The sequence below is a fragment of the Podarcis liolepis genome, assembly GCF_965112155.1.
Source record: "Podarcis liolepis genome assembly, chromosome: 17".
Lineage (NCBI taxonomy): Eukaryota > Metazoa > Chordata > Lepidosauria > Squamata > Lacertidae > Podarcis > Podarcis liolepis.
The window spans coordinates 33,770,883-33,788,695 of record NC_139571.1 but is presented as its reverse complement, the minus strand read 5'-3'; the positions used below and the strand labels follow the sequence as shown (position 1 = coordinate 33,788,695).

At 45.7% G+C, this 17,813-nt stretch overlaps 2 long non-coding RNA genes across 2 annotated transcripts in view; one reads left to right on the top strand and one right to left on the bottom strand.

The window, feature by feature from the left end:
• LOC310696292 overlaps positions 1-17,813 on the bottom strand; it is a 238,524-nt gene that overhangs the window by 178,238 nt on the left and 42,473 nt on the right. The gene's annotated exons all lie outside the window — the stretch shown is intronic.
• LOC310696289 overlaps positions 1,155-17,813 on the top strand; it is a 66,527-nt gene continuing 49,868 nt past the window's right edge. The window contains exon 1 of the long non-coding RNA XR_014520528.1: positions 1,155-1,399. This is a non-coding gene — a long non-coding RNA (uncharacterized lncRNA). The remainder of the gene's footprint in view (positions 1,400-17,813) is intronic.

Below are 17,813 nucleotides of genomic sequence, written 5' to 3'. Positions count from 1 at the left end.
GCACTGCAAATAGATTACACCTTTAAAATTCGGAGGCTTGGGAGCTGTAGATGGGATGAGTGCCGTTTTCCCGCACTCCCGGGCTGCTTCCTGGGCAGGTGGGGGAGCCACGCCGCTTTGCTGGCGGCATAAGGTCACGAATAGAAGCCGCAATTTAACTTTTCATGATCAGAATTCAGGGGGAAAGTGTGGCTTATATTTGGGCCAATACGGCAAATACCATATTAAAATCAATTTTGGCTTTGGCCAGTGAGGCCCCACTTCTTTTTGCAGCACCAAGTTTCTCGGTTTATCCACTATTTTAAGTTCCCACAATGCACCCCAATGTCATGTCGCTTTGAGGCATGGAGGGAACTTCAAATGGCAGCTGGATACAGCTGTCCAGAGCTGATCAGAACAAGATACAGGCTTGGTATTGATGGTGGGCCCTGCCTGGAGCCCAAGCCTTTGGCAGTTGCCCCTGAATGCCAGGTGCTATCCCTGGCCCTGCTATCTCCAGTAGTTTCAAGAAAATCTTGGTTTCTGGGAAGGGCGAAGAGGGGAAATGACACTCTCTGCTTAAATTCTTCATTAGTTCTTTCCAGTGCTTGGATTAAAGTATCCTTTGTGAGGGCTTTGGAAAAAGTAGATGGGTAGGAAAGGGTTCAAGGCCTGTCTGGCTTAGCATCCTCTGTTCTCTTCCTAATGAGGAAAGAGGAGACAGTTGCAGCGCTCTCTCCTTGCAAGATGTCTTTGTTTGCGCAGGCAGATCCTGCTCTCGCTTTGACCAGGCAAAGGCAGCAGCTGCCGAAGCAAGGCACAAAAACAGCTTCTTCAAAAGGCAATAGCAGCCTTGAAAGCTGGCTGGATTGATGTGGAACTGTGGCAGCCGTTCCTCCTCATGAAAGCCAAACTTCACATCGTGCTTCCATGTCCGCCCCTTCAGCACATCAGAGGCTCCCTGTCGTCGGGTAAAGAAGGTTGGGGGCAAGGGGGCAGCTGCACAGCAGGGGGAAGGCCTCAATGCAAGGTACAGGGTTGTGAGGGGCGTCCATGGGCAAGGCATGGGCCCCCTCCTCTTCCTCTCATTCACAAGGCCCTCTCTCTGGGGTCCAGTCTGCACCTCCCAGAGGACAAAACACACAGAACTTACTGCTGCTGTAGACCCTCCAAGTGTCCCTGTTTTCCAGGGACAGTCCCAGGTTTACAGAAGCCATCCTGTTCCATCCTGGTTTCTGATTTGATCCTGGAATGTCCCGCTTTCCCATTTTTCCTCCCCTCCATGTCTTAGAGGACAATTATAATTATAGGGGAGAGGCAAGGCCTCCTTCCACCTGCCTTGCCCCATCCGCTGGCCCTAGGAGCCCTCCTAAGGGAGCTGGTCCTGGAGGAAGAACTGTGAGGGGAGAGATTTTGTCAGGTAACGCCTCCTTCTCCCCCCCCCCCCTGCTCCACCCTCTAGTCTCGGCTTCTCAATTTGTACAGTATTGTATTATTTTATGTACAGTGGTGCCTCGCAAGACGAAAAGAATCCGTTCTGTGATTCTCTTCGTCTAGCGGTTTTTTCGTCTTGCGAAGCAAGCCCATTGAAGGATTAGCGGATTAGCGCTATTAGCGGCTTTTAGCGGCTTATCTGCTGATCGGATCAGCTGATAAGCGGCTTAGCGGCTTAGAAAAAGGGGGGGAAGGGGAAAAAACCCGCAGGAACTCGCAAGGCATTGTCGTCTTGCGAAGCAAGCCCATAGGAAATTCGTTTTGCGAAGCACCTCCAAAACGGAAAACCCTTTCGTCTAGCGAGTTTTCCGTCTTGCGATGCATTCGTCTTGCGGGGCACCACTGTACTGTGGCTTGCCATTGTTTTATTGATTACAGTTTAGAAATTATTTATTGTAACTGCTGAGTGGATTTCTGTTTAATTTTTTATGTTTATATTATTATTATTTTATACTACAGTGGTACCTGTAGTATAAGGGGTTAAGTACTTAATTTGTTCCGGTGGCCTGTTCTTAACCTGAAACTGTTCTTAACCTGAAGCACCACTTTAGCTAATGGGGCCTCCTGCTGCCGCCGCGCCGCCAAAGTACGATTTCTGTTCTCACCCTGAAGCAAAGTTCTTAACCCGAGGTAATATTTCTGGGTTAGTGGAGTCTGTAACCTGAAGCGTATGTAACCTGAAGCGTATTTAACCTGAGGTACCACTGTATTCTAATTGTTGAATGTTGCTTTTTTGATGTAGGTTGCTTATTTTAAAGTTCTTTTATTGTCACATTTCTGTATTGCATTAGATTGTTATAAGATGTACGTTTTTTGTTTCTTCAGCTTGTAAACCGCCTCGAGTATTGTAAGATAGAAAGGCGGTATACAAATTAAAAATGATTGATTGATAAGCGGTGCGTGTGTTTGTGCGGAGATGCAAAAAAAGGAGTTCTGTTTATACTGAAAATAAAACACCTGCATCAAATGAAGGAAAGGGTGAGGCTGGCAGACAAAGCCCTTCCTATAATTTTGAAGGGAAAGGTAACCAATCCACATTAAATTCTTTAACTGCAATGCTTCAAGAGCCAGCCAGTTGTTGTTTTCTCTTCTTTTTACTGTGTGGAGTGTTTATTGTTGTAAATTGAGCTTTACATTGCCTACTCAGAAGTTAGTCCTATTGTATTCAGTGGAGCTTACTCCCAGGTAACTGGGTAAAGACTGTGTGCAGCCTTATACTGCAATCCAAAGCATTTTTACTCTGAACGAAGTCCCAGTGAGTTCAGTAAGATTTACTCCATGGTATGTTCCCTGACAGGGACTCAGGGCAGCTTACAGCTAAAATCTTGTTTCATTCCCTTTATCTGTTGAAGGTGTTGCACATGATCCCTTCCCTCACACATTTTTTCTTTACAACAATCCTGTGAAGTAGGTTCGGAGGAGAGGTTATAATTGGCTCACAGTGACCTATGTACGTTTGCATATGACACCTATGTGTGGGGCGAGATCAAACACGGGAGAAGCTTCCTGATGTAGAATAGGACGTTTCTTTTCTTTTTTCTTTTTTAAAATATTTTTAATTAATTTTTAAACATATTAATTGTCATACATACCACAAAACCTCACATCTTATACAATCTTTTTGGACTTCCATCAGCACCCCTGATGATCCCCCATTTTTATCATTTCTTCTGCATTTCTTAAATTCATATTGCCTTTAATTATCTTAACTAACATCCTCCTCTATATCCAATTATGCAATAATTCAAATTATTCACCTCACAAAACTTCTTGCAAACCTACAAACGTAATCTGATCATCACAATTACTTTTCAAATAGTCCGTAAATTTACACCAGCCTTCTGTGAATCTCTGGTCCCGCCGGTTTCGAATTCATCCTGTTAGTTTGTCTAGTTCTGCATAGTCCATCAATTTCATCCTCCAATCTTCTTTTGTCGGTAATTCTTCTTGCTTCCATTTTTGTGCCAATAATATTCTTGCTGCCCTCATTGCATATAAGAAGAATTTACAATCATTTCTATTTATATCATCTCCTACAATGCCCAGTAAAAATGCTTCTGGTTTCTTAATAAATGTATATTTCAACATTTTTTTCATCTCATTATATATCATTTCCCAGAAGTTTTTCACCTCTTTACATTCCCACCACATATGATAAAATGTTCCTTCTTTTTCTTTACATTTCCAACATTTATTGCTTACCTTATGCATTTTATACGGGTGTAATATACCATCTATACATCATTTTCATCACATTTTCTTTTAAAGCATTGCATGCAGTAAATTTTAGACCTTCTTTCCATAGGACATTTCTATTTTCATCAGAGAAATGTTGGAGGGTATGCTGCTGCATCTCACTTGTTTGCTCTGAAGAGGCAGGTGAACAGCAAGCAAGAGGGAAGAGGAGCCGGAGCAGGGCAAAGAGGCTCCAGGGGTTTGCAGTGGGCCCTTGGCTGGGGCTTTGGTAGAAAGTAGCACTGGTCACCTCAATTTCTCCTTAGCATTTAGTTTTCCCTAGCAGCTGGAAGGGGGAAGAGCAGGGAAATTAGCCATTAAGGGGTGGGGGGCTGGAGAAACCAGCCAGCAACTCTCCTTCTAGGGAGGCCATGTGCCCTACTTTACAAAGGACAGTCCTCTATTTGAAACGGTTGCCCCATCCAAGTCCGCCTTAAAGATAAAGAATCATAGGGGGGGGGGGAGCAGAGGCCTTGAAGATGCCCATTGAGAGTAAGCAGTCACCTGGCATCTTCCTGGCTAGGGCTGCGATCTATTGTACTTCCTTTTAAATTCTAGTAATTATTTCTCCATTTGTTTCTATACACAGGAATCACTGTATGTAAATGTTATGCAAATTGATGCTCTCTTTTGTCCTCTTTCTTTGGTGATCCAAATCCTCTTTTTCTTTTCTTTTCTGGCAATGCATAACTAAGCACCCGTCTCCTTCCCTGTGAGAGTCACAGCAACCCTCCAGCTTTCTTTGCCTTAGTGGGGAGCCTTGAAGTTGCTCAACAGGCAGAGGCAGGCCGCTCCGTGGTGTGTTGGGCATAATGTGTCGCTCAGTTCAGAGAGAGTATTAAATCAACAAGTCTCCAAAGTTTCTCCTGGCCTGTGGACTGTGTAGAGTATTGGTCAATGGGAGCCCTCCTAAGAAAATATTATATATACAGTATATGGAGCCCTCCTCCACCCTCAGAATACCAAATGATACAAGAACACTAAATACTATCCATAGGGTGGAGAGAATATGAATACCATCCATAGGGTGGGGAAAATATAGCCCAATTCTGCAAATTGGGCAGAGGAACCCATTTCCTGCAAAGAACAGTTCTGCTTCAGCAGCACTTCCTTTGTTGTATTTTCGTTATCCATCACCTCCCTAAAGGAGACAGTAAAGCTGTTTGTGATGATTCACACCATGTAATCTGAGTTCAGTGCAAAATGGACATGAGAGAGGAAAATAGACATCTCCATGTACTTAATCGGTGTACCCAAATCAAGTGCGTAGCTCTGATTCCTCAGCTTACGCCTGTTCTGTTACACCCACTTGTGAAAGCAGTAAGACCTGGACCAAATAAGCCACTGGGGCAGGAAGAGAAATGCCCTACTCCATTTTCTCCCGCAATATGTGTTCTCCTCTGCTTCTATCTGGGAGCTTTTGATAACAGATGTGGTTGAAAGTGTTGGATGGCTATCTGTCAAGCATGCTGCGTTCTACATCAAGCAGCGGGTGGTGGATTAGATCAGGTACAGGAAACATCAGGTAAAGGAAATGCAACCCTCCAGGCTTCTCTGTCTGATTCCTGGAACAATTCCTAGGCTTTACTCTTCCCCATCCTCCTTGCATGCTTTTACCTGGCTGGAATGCTTGCTGGGGTGGAGAGATGTGTCTCTGTGTGAAGATGTGTGTAGCAGAAACCTCTGGCGTAGGTGTGGCCTTCTGCAGAAAGGTAAGAGTCACATCTGTCGCTCCACTCTGGCCTGACCCACCACTGACATGCAGTCCATGAGGGAATGCTGCCCTCAAACTAAAACATTCTAGAGACGATCTGTAAAGTGAGGGTCCCTTCCAATTCTATGGATTGTACGCAATGGCATTTCTGTTTCCTCTCCTCTTCCTGGCTGCTAGCAAAATCTGCTCTGGAGGGCCCCTCAACACGCCAGAGCTGATTTTGAAGGTGCACAAGGGACTGGAGGGGAGAGGGAGAGGAGATTTCATTGTGCACAGGGAAGTCCATTGCTTCAGTGGAGTTGCAGCACTGGGAAACGGTCCCTCGTGATTCTAAGTTGCTAAAGATAAATGGGATGTTACACTAAATGTGTAGTTAGAAACTGTGCAGGTTTTTTAAATTAAAAAAAACCCCACATACTAATGTATGTAGATGAAACTAATGTTTCATCAGGAGCACAGTGCTCAAAGAAGGGAGATTTAACCCCTTGCTCCTTGACCATGATCCTGATATGTGTCTGTTTTCCTAATGTAAAATGCAGTGTAGGTGTATGTTTTCATTGGGATAGCAACTGGGTGGCGGGGAGGTTTAAACATTCCCTGCCTACTTTTGTTTTGGGGGGGGGGAACCCCATACAAGGTTGCTAACTATGTTTTTAGTATAAGTTGTAGTTTGGCTCAAAGAGGCCTTTGATGGGCAGAATTAGCTTCTAAAGGGGAAGTGAGGACTCCTGGTGCCCAGACCGGATGCAGCCCCCAGCTGGATTTCATCCAGTCCTCTAAGTCCTCTTCCTCCCATCAGCAGTTCATTGGGGAGCAGCAAAGAAGGAAAGGGGCTTTGATGAAATTGCATTTTGAAGTTTGAGGCTTTGAATAGCCATAAGGCAGGGCTTGCACTTCAGTTGTGCATTGATGTTATTTGTATTCTTCTGCTGGGATTACGGAGTTCTTTTTGCCTTTTGCACAGTCAGGATAAATAAATGGTGTCAGAGAACTTTTCTTAAAAGACTTTTTAAAAAGTCTATAGAGAAAATTGAAGGTTTGCCTACTAAGAACCCTCCATGGGAAATAGCTTTAGTGTGTGATTGTTCATGGGAATGTGACCCACCCCCCAGCAGGTTTCAACTGGCATAAGGTGGCCCCTTGGTCCAAAAACGTTTCCCCCCATCTCTGTTTTAAAATATTGCAGTGCTGTATTGAAGTTGTATACCGTGTATTGAAGTTGTATACTGTGTATTGAAGTTGTATACCGTGCAGGCACGTCCAACGTCTGTGGTAGATCACTGGTAGATCACTGGCTCACCCCAAAGCAGCTCAACAACTTTGGCTCCCCTAAAAAACAGGGCTTTCCTTCCCTTAAAAAGCTCAACAATTTTGAGCTGAACCACAAAAAAGGGGGTGGATCACTGCCAGTTTTTAACTCTGTGAGTAGAACACAGTCTTTTGGGAGTTGGCCACCCCTGTTGTATAGGGTTGTTGCTGCCTGTCTGGGTGCTTGCTTCCCATCTATTCAATTTGTATGTTTGTTTTCCCCCAATTTAATAAAATTTTATTTTATATTCTGTGACATGTTTCACATTTGTACAATAACCATCCAAACAATTCAATCCAAACAATTCAATAGTCTTGACTTCCCTTCCCCAGCTTCCATGGTTTCTTCAGTTTCACATTTACTCTGCATATTCTAAATATTACATACATTGTAATCCTTCAGACTGCCACTTCCATCAGCCCCAGCCAGCGTATTGATGGGATTTGCAATCCATCACCCTCTAGGCAACCTCAGGTCCCCCATTCCTACCATAGATAGATCAGCTGGCTAGACACTGAAATATCTGGCTCATCTCATTGGCATCCAGCCTGAACTTGGCCATCTCTGAATTGCTGTTGTGGTTTGATCCCAAAACTTCCTCCCTGTAACTACCAATAAGACGTTTGAGAAGACACAAGGCAGAAGGATATGAAGGGTTCACAGGAGGGCAAGTGAAAGTAATGGCCCATATTTTCTTTGAAGGCAAATGAGAAGCACTGCTTTCTGTCACGCTCCACATTATTGTGGCCAAGCCATTTTGATAAGACCAAAGCCTGAGGCTGCTGTGTGTTTCAGAAAAAACACAATACAAATACTCATCCTTCAATCTGTTTTTGAAAAGCTAATTGTTACCCAAACCTTACAAAAATACCCTAGGCACTCTATCATTAGCACTCTCATCCCCCCCCCCCATCGGCCAAACTTTGGGCTGTCCCTAACAATTTCCATGCAAAATTGGACAAATATGAGGAAAAAGATGTGCCTATCTGCACTTACTGAGCCGGATGCCCTGGGGAGTTCAATGAGACTCCCAAGGAAGTGTGCCTGGGACTGCAGCTCTAAGAAAGCTTATGCTACAATACGTTTGCCAGTCTTTAAGGTGCCGCAGGATTCTTTGCTGCTTTTGTCACAAAATATTTTACATGGAAAGCCTTCACATAGTTACTTGAAGCGGGGAGAGAGAAGCCGTTCAGAAACGATTTAAAATAGCAACTTTAAAAGGTGTCATCTCAAGACAGCCAATTAGTAAGACTCGAGTAGCCTTTAAAATTGGATTCTAAAAATGCCCATAGCCTTTTAGAATTCCGTCAGAAACAACTCTAATTGAATCCCTGTGAGCCACTGGAAAACCTCATCTTACCACAGTGACAGACTTTCAGGGGGGAACGGTTTTTCTACTTTTTATATTGACTGATTGACCACCACCACTTCATTTCCAGGTCTACATTTCTTACTGCTTGCCTTCTCCTGTTTTCATATCATATCTATACGCCTAATGGTTTTTAAGGATGTTGTCATGCGGCAGTTTGCATGGTTGCTGACAGGTGGCGCTGCAAGCTACAGTGTGGTGACAAACTGGGCTCATATATGCTGGGCCATTGTAGCAGTGGTGGAGACCAAGGGGTAGGGATATGGAGGAAGAGGCAGGTGGGTTGGCAGTGTGGCAGCCAGGTGGCCAACTGAGCATTCCAGCAAGTGGGCAGGCAGCTCAGGTGAGCAAGTCGGTGGCCAATTCAGGTGAGCTGTAGAGGTTTGGAGAGGTCTAAGGGGAGAAGGGAGGGTGGTTTGGGCAAGGAGTGAAGGGAAGGGATGGCTTTGGTGAGAGGAGTTGGTGAGCGATAGGAAGGGACCTCTCGCCCATTTTTCATTCCTTAACTGAAAAGCATACTGCAACCATTGCATTCATTGCCACAACTGCCTAATAAAATAGTTCAGAATTAGTCCCATGTTATTCAGCGTGCCACATTTTAACCTGAAAAGGAAACCAGAGCTAGACGGACAATTTAATAAATTAAATAGAAACAGCCAATCTGTTTTGACAGATATGTGTCCTATGAGGCCAGCAGTGCTCTAAATGTTCCTATTTCAAGAAGTTGTTATCCTGGGCCCAGTGTGGGCTAGCTTCTTTATTTAGTACTACATCCCTATGCCCCCTTTCCTTCACAGACACATTACACTAAACATATCAGATACACAATTGTTTGTTTAATTACGCTATTTAAAATGTGGTATTTTATTAGAAGTTGCAGTTGTGTTGAATGTGGAATCTGTGTTTCATATAGTTGGCTTTTGTTGAGACATGTAAACAATGCAATTTCCTGAAATATAAAATGGTGTACAAGTTAAATAAATAAATTTATTTATCCTGCTCATCTGTGGCATGGATCCTTAAGTTATTGTGCTGTGGGAGGAAGCAGCAGCCACCATGCTCGAATCTGCAAAATGCTTTTTCCTACCACACCATACCCAAACGCTGAGAGAAATGAATGTGACCATGTCGACACATGGTTCAGAGAAAAGCCCTATTTCTGGATTCTGGAAAAGATCTCCATGGGCTCAATCTGCTCCAACCATTAACTGGGAACATCCCCAGAGGACCAACATGTACCCATCACCTTAGACCTTTGGAATAACATTGTGTGACTCCCCGCTCCCCATTTCATGGTTTCAGACTCTTTCCATGCAACTGATCTGAGCAAAGTTTCCTTCCGTTTATTTGTAGGGGTCAAAGGAAAGAGGCTGCAATTGGGGAAAACCCCTGGGAAAGAAACACATATAGAACCTGATTTGAGGGCAGCATTTAATTTTTGCCCAAGTCAGAAAAATAGTTTGAGCTGGCACTGTTGTTATCCCTATCAAATATCCCTTGGGAAATTGCTCTTTCTGAGGACTAACTTGTCTCAACAACTGCAAAGTGGATAAATTCTCTCCCAAAGAAGTTTATATTAAATATGCTCAGAGTTCCTGAAATAGGAACCGTTCATAAACAGAACGAATGGGAGGCAGTGCTGGGTGCATTTTATAGATGAGGGTGGGGGACTGAGGTTGAGAGATGGTAACAGTGGATTTTGAGAAAGCTAATATTTCAGCCACTGAGAATATATTAATGGGGTAGAATTTCTTGAAAACATTCATGTGAAGAATAAATTTGCTGCATGCGGAAAGCTGGCATGTTAAACGAGAAGCCTTCATGTGCTTTCTGAAGTTCCACAAGGTCACAAGAACTGTTCCAAGTGCCTCTCTTCCAATTGTTGAATCAATTCTAAGATAAGGTGCTGCCTGGATTTTATTTTTTTTTAATATTCTATTTAGCTTCTTCGAGCTCCATATTTCTGGTGGGCAGTACTTCTGCCACTTTTTTTTTGGCCTTCACCCCAAGTTATTTTTAAAAGTACTAAGCATTATAAAAACAAATGTGTCTGAAATGGAGGGCGCCTTTTCTGGGTGCATTGCATTGCAGATGGCAATCTTTCTGCTTGCTAGGTTTGGACTGTGTGTGTGTGTGTTTGTTTCAAGTTCATATTGCTGAAAAGAATCCAAAAACCATCCGTTTTCTTGACAACAGAGATTCGTTTGATTTAATGTGTCAAGGAACACCCACTCGCTTCTCTGATTCAGTAAAATGAGAGGAGGCCCCCTACCACGAGGCAGAGTCAGGCAGCTTCTTCAGGCAGTGGGTGTTGGTGGGTGTGGGAGGCAGCGGCAACAACCCCTGCCACCCTCCCTTCCTATCGAGCCATCCTGGCAGTTCCCCTCTGTGAATGACACCCCCCCTACCCTGCACCCCCTAAAGTAGCCTGTTGTCCTCAGGTGCAATGGCGTACTGGTGCAATGAATTGGGCCAGCCCCAAGAGACCCCAGTTCCCACCTGGCGTACTCTGGCATTCCTCAAGGCATGTCCTCTTCAGAAAGCAATACAGTGGTGCCTCGCAAGACGAAATTACCGTATTTTTTGCACCATAACACTCACTTTTTTCCTCCTAGAAAGTAAGGGGAAATGTCTGTGCGTGTTATGGAGGGAATGCCTATGGGTGGCATGCCTACGGATTTTCCTCCTCTAAAAACTACGTGCGTGTTATGGTCGAGTGCGTGTTATAGAGCGAAAAATACGGTAATTTGTTCCGCAAGTTTTTTCTTCTTGCGAGTTTTTCGTCTTGCGAAGCACGGTTTCCCATAGGAATGCATTGAAAATCAATCAATGCGTTCCTATGGAAACCGCCTTCAGACCAGGTCCGGGGACAGTCTGTCCCCCGACCTCTTCTGAAGGCTGGGGGGGGGGACAAGGGCTTTTCTTCCCACCGCAAGCCTTCAGAAGGCTGTTCTGAAGCATTTTAAGATCGCCCGGGACAGCGGAGAAGTCTCCGCTGTCCCGGGAAGGCAGGGAAGTCCAGGACCTCTTCTGAAGGCCGGCGGTGGGCGAAAGTCTTTGCTCCCGACCGCCAGCATTTTAAAAGAGGTCCCCGGAGATTTCCCTATGGGCTTTCTTCTTGCGAAGCAAGCCCATAGGGAAATTCGTCTTGCGGAACGACTCAAAAACGGAAAACTCTTTCGTCTTGCGAGTTTTTCGTTTTGCGAGGTGTTCGTCTTGCAAGGCACCACTGTACTGCTCAAATCATCACCATCAAACCCTTCCCTTGGCCTTTATGCCCCAAAGCACAAAAGTGGGTCAGGCCTTCAAATCCTGGCTGTTGCTGGAATGGACAACCCATTTATGGGTAACCTCACGCATTATGGTTAACACAAGCAACCCAGATATTAGAATGAGTATTAAATCTGTAAGATGCACATGACAGCAAATAGGTAAAGGTAAAGGACGCCTGGACAGTTAAGTTGACTATGGGGTTGCGGTGCTCATTTCGCTTTCAGGCCGAGGAAGCCGGCGTTTGTCCACACAGCTTTCTGGGTCATGTGGCCAGCATGACTAAACCACTTCTGGTGCAACAGAACACTGTGACAGAAGCCAGAGGGCATGGAAATGCCGTTTACCTTCCTGCTGCAGCAGTACCTTTCGAACTGCTAGATTGGTAGGAGCTGGGACAGAACAATGGGAGCTCACCCCATCTTGAGGATTTGAACCGCCGACCTTCTGATCGGCAAGCCCAAGAAGCTCAGTGGTTTAGACCACAGCACCATCCACATAAGCAAATGCTTATGATTAACAATGGCTGCTTATCCTAGGTTTACCAACTGATCCAGGGGTGTCTTGCCCATAGAGGCAAATGGTGCGGGGCGCCAGGGCGCCAAGGCAGAGGCTGGGCATGGCGCCTCCTGGCATCAGCTCGCCACCCTTGCCCGCCTCCGCCATGCCGCACCGAAGCAGCGCTGTGCCTGGAGCCTCTGCCATGGCCACCCTCCAGCCGCTGCCCGCCTCTTCCAGCCCTGCAAAACTGCCAGCAGTGCCATAAAAAGGTCGGCAACTCTTGGAAACCGGGGAGGGGGGCACCAGAGGGATCTTTGTACCACGGCGCCAGATATACTTAAGACAGCCCTGAACTGATCAAGAATAACATGATCTCTTCCTATGCCTTTAAAAGAAGCTTGATCTGTAGACATTGGTACGTGGCACTTTCCATAGTTTGGAGGTAGGAATTATTTCCTGCTAATGTCTTCAGCTCACTCTGCTCTTGAAGGCATAGGAGCATGGAGCTGTAAAACACTTGGCAACTCTCGTTTGACAACACAGGTGTTCCACTTGCTCATAGGAAGATAGGAAGCTCCTTATACCAAGTTGGACTATTGGTCCATCTAACTCAACATTGTCCACACTGACTGACAGTGGCTGTCTGGGATTTCGGGTAAGAATCTTTCCCATCCCTACCTGAACATGCCAGGAATTGAACCTGTGACCCTTTACCTCTGAGCTATGCCCCTATGAAACACGAGCACTTCCCTATTAATTCACATTAATTAATACAAATATTACCTTGCTGATTTCTGTTGACTTGTACATGCCTGTGCGCCACATCTGACCCTTATGGATAAGGGAGACAAAGATTAGAAGGCTTTTTGGGGGGTGTTTGTGGTGGAATGTATCTCAGGATGCAACATGGAAACCACTGGCACTCAAGCTGTCTGTGTATTCAAGACTCTTCTCTGGCATGAAACAAACTGTTAATTAATTGTGAAATCTTTAATAGTAAAGCTATGTCTCAAAAGGCAAGATTACACAGAGAGCGAGTATTGACAATGGGGTTTATATTCATATTCAAAGCCAAGTTCATATTTGTCAAATTACTCAGGGAGAATATGAATTAGAATTCTTTATTACTTTGAGGAATTTAGAAGGTTGGTTGTTTTTGCGGTGGTGCTGCCAAAGCCCTCCCCCCCCCCATTCATGTCTTTTTCTGGTTTCATAATGCGTTTTCCCCATTAGTTGATATTGCTTCCCATTGTTCTCTCCCCTGAAATCCTCATGCAGATATAACAGCCAGGCTGGGCGTAATCAGACGGCAGGCTCAAAGTCTGTGCAACATCAGCCAAACATTGCTGCAAGGCTCATTTGCTTGAGCTCTCTTGGATTGTTCTGCTAGATATATTCTTTGCTCCACTAGATCAGCCTTCTCCAATCTGGTGTCCCCCCAGATATTTTGGACATTAGCCTCAGCCAGCACAGATGAGAGATGTGGGTTGTTTTCTGGGGGAAACTGAAAACATGAACTCTCCTGCCAGTAATTGATGCTAGACTAGGTACCTTCTGATCCTTTGTAGACCACAGCTCTCCACTATGTCATGGTTATGTGTTTTATTACCTTACACCAGCACTGATCCCCCCCCCCAGCTGCCCAAAATCCAGCAATTCAATTTCAGTGTCCCATGCTACTTGCTGCCTCAGATGCATACCTACTCGGATGAAGGGTCAACTTCCAGCCTTTGGGAGGCTGACAAACAACATCAGCTGGATGATTCCCATGTCTGTTGTGCTGGGAGTGGAGTGACAGTGGGTGGAGGGTGGAAAGAGAAAAGGTGCAAAATCAGAGAGAACAAACCCAGAATTGCCACGGGGCTCACTTTCACGTGATTCAGGGTATTTTCAGGTCAGGCACATAGGCCCCTAAAAGGAGGATTTGCCCTAGTACAGAGCAAGCCTCCACTTTCCCCGTGTCTTAGCAGTGCTTCTCACAGATGTAATTATCAATGAATTGATTGTTGATTGAGTTTTCTGCTTTTCGACCACCATGCTTTATGTGGGCTTTCTGCTTTTCCTTTTTAAGTGCTGTTTGCAGGTACATCTGGCTAATGTGTTTGCTGTCCTGTTTAAAAACCTCACACAGTTATTTTTTGATTTCAGAAGAATTGAAAAAGTATTCTTGGTGAGATGGGCTCATGATGTTGCAAACCTACAAGCCCTCGTGAAGCATTTGAGGCAAATGTATGTGATGTTCCCTCAGGCACATGCTGCATGTTTATATCTTCCTGCATTTGAAGTCCAAGAGAGAAGTCTAAGCACACTTGGCAAGCCTGTATAATCTGGGTTCCCAGTAGCAACAAACCTTTTCACTGAAGTGGATTGGATGAAAGTAGGGGTGGGGAGCTGGGGTGGGGGTTTGCATGCATGCACCCACCCTCCTCTTTAAGCCCATCTCAGACACAGGCTTGATCTTGGGTTGAAGACTATCTCTAGGATCAAAACAAAATGTTGCAATGTCACTTCCATGCATAGCTGTCAACTTACAGATTTGAAAATAAGGAACCAGCAGCCTCGAAAATAAGGGATCAGCAGCCAAAATAAGGGATTTTAGTCAACCAGCAGCCAAACGAAGCCTCAAGCGGTGGTTCCCACAGCGCAGCAACCCGGCAAAGGGGATGCAGCAAGGAAAACCACCATCACCTCTCCGCTGGGAAGCACTGAGCAAAGGCGAGTCCCCAGGCAACGCGGCCGATTTGATCGGCACAAGGCATGCAAGCCCCACCCCCCAGTCGTTCTTAGACTCCTTATTGGGTGAGCAACGCAGCCAAGCAACACAGTTGGAGCCTCCTTCCTCCCTGGCCGGCAGGGAGGGAGGGAGAGGAGCTGCTTCCTTTGAAACCCGGGAAATTTAAGGGACATCATCAATAAGGGACAGCAGCGGGACACAGCACTGGGATAAGGGACTTTCTCGCCAAATAAGGGATGGTTGATGGCTATGCTTCCATGGTTGCTGCATGGTTGAAAGCATGTATGTTTGGGCACACACCTTAAATGCCAGACCATGTATTTTGTTTCCTGTACAGTCTTCTCCCAGTTTGGAGGCTGTGCCCATATAGAATGGACAGGGTACCCCCACCTGCAGTAAGTTCAGTAGCCCATATTGCCTTGGGCTGCTGGTAGAGGAAAATTTCCACATTCACAACATGGATGAGGGCTTGAGAATGCAAGGCGAGAGGGACGCCGGATACTCCCATTCCCTGATAAGCTGCTGTGCCCTACATCTTTAGGAGTATGTCCATATTATCTCAGAAGTGTGGAAAGTTCAAAACTTACTTTAAATAAATAACTTTTCAGGACTTCTTCATATTGTTGCAAGCCTCTTAACTCTAAATCACGAGTTAGTCTTCCTTTCAGCAGTCACCCATATGGTAAGGACATTCTTAATGCAGCCCCGTAGGCCCATAAAATGGTACTTATCATATTTGTAAACGCGCTGCAGTTGCCAAAAATGCAACATTTTTGCGATATATGTTTCTGCCTAGCACAAGGACGTTTTATAATATAATTGCAGCTTCCCTCCAAACAGTGGGGAGGTGCAGCCATGAACAGGGATGAACCCTCTAACTTTTGGGCTAGCATAATCAGGAATAATTAGTAGGGGGTTTACAAAAGATTTGGATGTATTCTGAATCAAAAACTGAAGAGGGACCAGCTTTGCCTGGGCCAAAGTGGGATCTCTCCGAATCACCCTGAACCTAAGAGTGGCCTTCCAAAATGCTCTGGGAGACTTTCCTCCCTAATCACAATACTTTGGGGAAGGGATGCTGAAGTCAAGTGCCACCTTGCTTGTTTCTGTTCTTTGTCTTCTCCAGCTCTGCTAGTGAGGCTTGCTTGAAAAATGCTAGACTCACCCAAGGCAGTGAAGTAGCTTCGGGGGCCAGGGGCCAGGGTGAAAATTTTCGAGGGGGCACAACCAGGCACCCCATAACAGGCTCCCTCATCAAGACCGGAGCCACGGGGAAGCAAGACATGCCAAGGCTGAGCCTTCAGGACCAGGGCAACACCGCTTCCTCCTTTTCGTGGCCAGTTGAAGGGATCCCTTATTGATGATGTCCCTTAAATTTCCCGGGTTTCAAAGGAAGCAGCTCCTCTCCCTTCCTCCCTGCCGGCCAGGGAGGAGGGAGGCTCCAACTGTGTTGCTTGGCTGCATTGCTCACCCAATAAGGAGCCTAAGAATGACTGGGGGGTGGAGCTTGCATGCCTTGTGTCGATCAAATCAGCCACGTTGCCTGGGGACTCGCCTTTGCTCAGCGCTTCCCAGCACAGAGGTGATGGTGGTTTTCCTTCCTGCATCCCTTTTGCTGGGTTGCTGAGCTGTGGGAACCACCGCTTTGGCTGCTGGCTGGGCTTTCTGCCTTTGGCTTGGAGGGGCTCAGAGGTTGAACATACCTGTGCCTGGAAAATCCTTTATTTTGGCTGCTGATCCCTTATTTTCGAGGCTGCTGATCCCTTATTTTCGAGGCTGCTGGTCCCTTATTTTCAAATCTGTAAGTTGACAGCTATGCCCAGAGAGCCTTGCTGCAAGGACAGGATGATGAGGCAACACAGTGGTGTTCCTGGCTTCACGTTTCTCTGCTCTCAGGTGGGCCTAGTTTGCAAGGAGAGACTCCCTTGATTAGATGTTGGTCAGTGAAGGGACTGACCGCAGCACCGTCCTGGGTGCCAGCAACCCACACTATGCCCCTGACCCTAGGCATCACCCTCTCGCAAGCCCCACCCCTCACTGGCACTGCTTTGCACCCTCCTTGAGTGTTTCTTCCTGACTGGAATGTGTCTTTGAATATTATTATTATTATTATTATTATTATTATTATTATTATTATTATTATATACCTCCCTATACCCAGGGGTCTCAGGGCAGTTCACAGAATAAAATCAAGATATAAAACCACAAAATACCTAATAAAAATAAAAACAGCAACCCAATACCCTCCCCCAAACCCATATTTTAAAAGGGCATAGGATGTAAATCGGATCAGCCAGAGGCCTGGTTTAAAAATAATATTTTTGCCTGGCACCTAAAGGTGTATAATGAAGGCGCCAGGCAAACTTCCCTGGGGAGAGCATTCCACAGACGGGGAGCCACTGCAGAGAAGGCCCCTTTTGGTGTTGCCACCCTCTGGACCTCTCGAGGAGCAGGCACATGAAGGAGGGCCTCAGAAGATGACCTCAGGGTCTGGGTAGGTTCATATGGGAAGAGGCGGTCCTTGAGGTATTGCGGTTTTGAGATGATAATGCGCCTTGCTTTCCTGGATGGAGGGTAGAGAGGGGTGTGTGCAGAAACCAGCCTGCCGTACAAAGGTAAAATTCACGTTCAATGCACCCACTACCAGAAGGTTGCCCCGATGGAAACATAGCCATCGGGCTGCAAAAGGTTCCCAACCCTGATATACACCCATGCTGCATTGCGGCTATGGACTTCCCTGGAACTCTGCTTGCTTAATTGGTTTGTGGATCGTACTGCCCAAGGGCGTGAGCAAAGCTGTTATTACATAGGAAGGCATAGCAGCGATTGAAGCGATAAAGTCCACTTTGGAAAGAGAAATACTTTTGATATTTTTAGCTTGTTTCTGCACAGCTACCCCCTTATGCTTAGTAATGCAGTAATGCCTATTGATCAGCACATTGCTCATAATCTAAAAACGCAGCGGAGGAAGGCGGCTTTATATTTCCCGAGAAGAAAGAACCCAGCATTTAGGTGTGGTTTCCACCAGTATCTTCATTAAACATTGATGTTGCCTCTTTGCTTCCCCTCCCTGTCTAATAAATATGCCATGGCAGTCATTAAGCTTCAAGAGCCCTGAGTTGTTTAAGTGCTGTAAGATGTGCCCAGCCAAATCGTTGGCTCCTGAGATATTGGTTTTCTGTCTAGATAGTTGGATTTGGATTTCCAA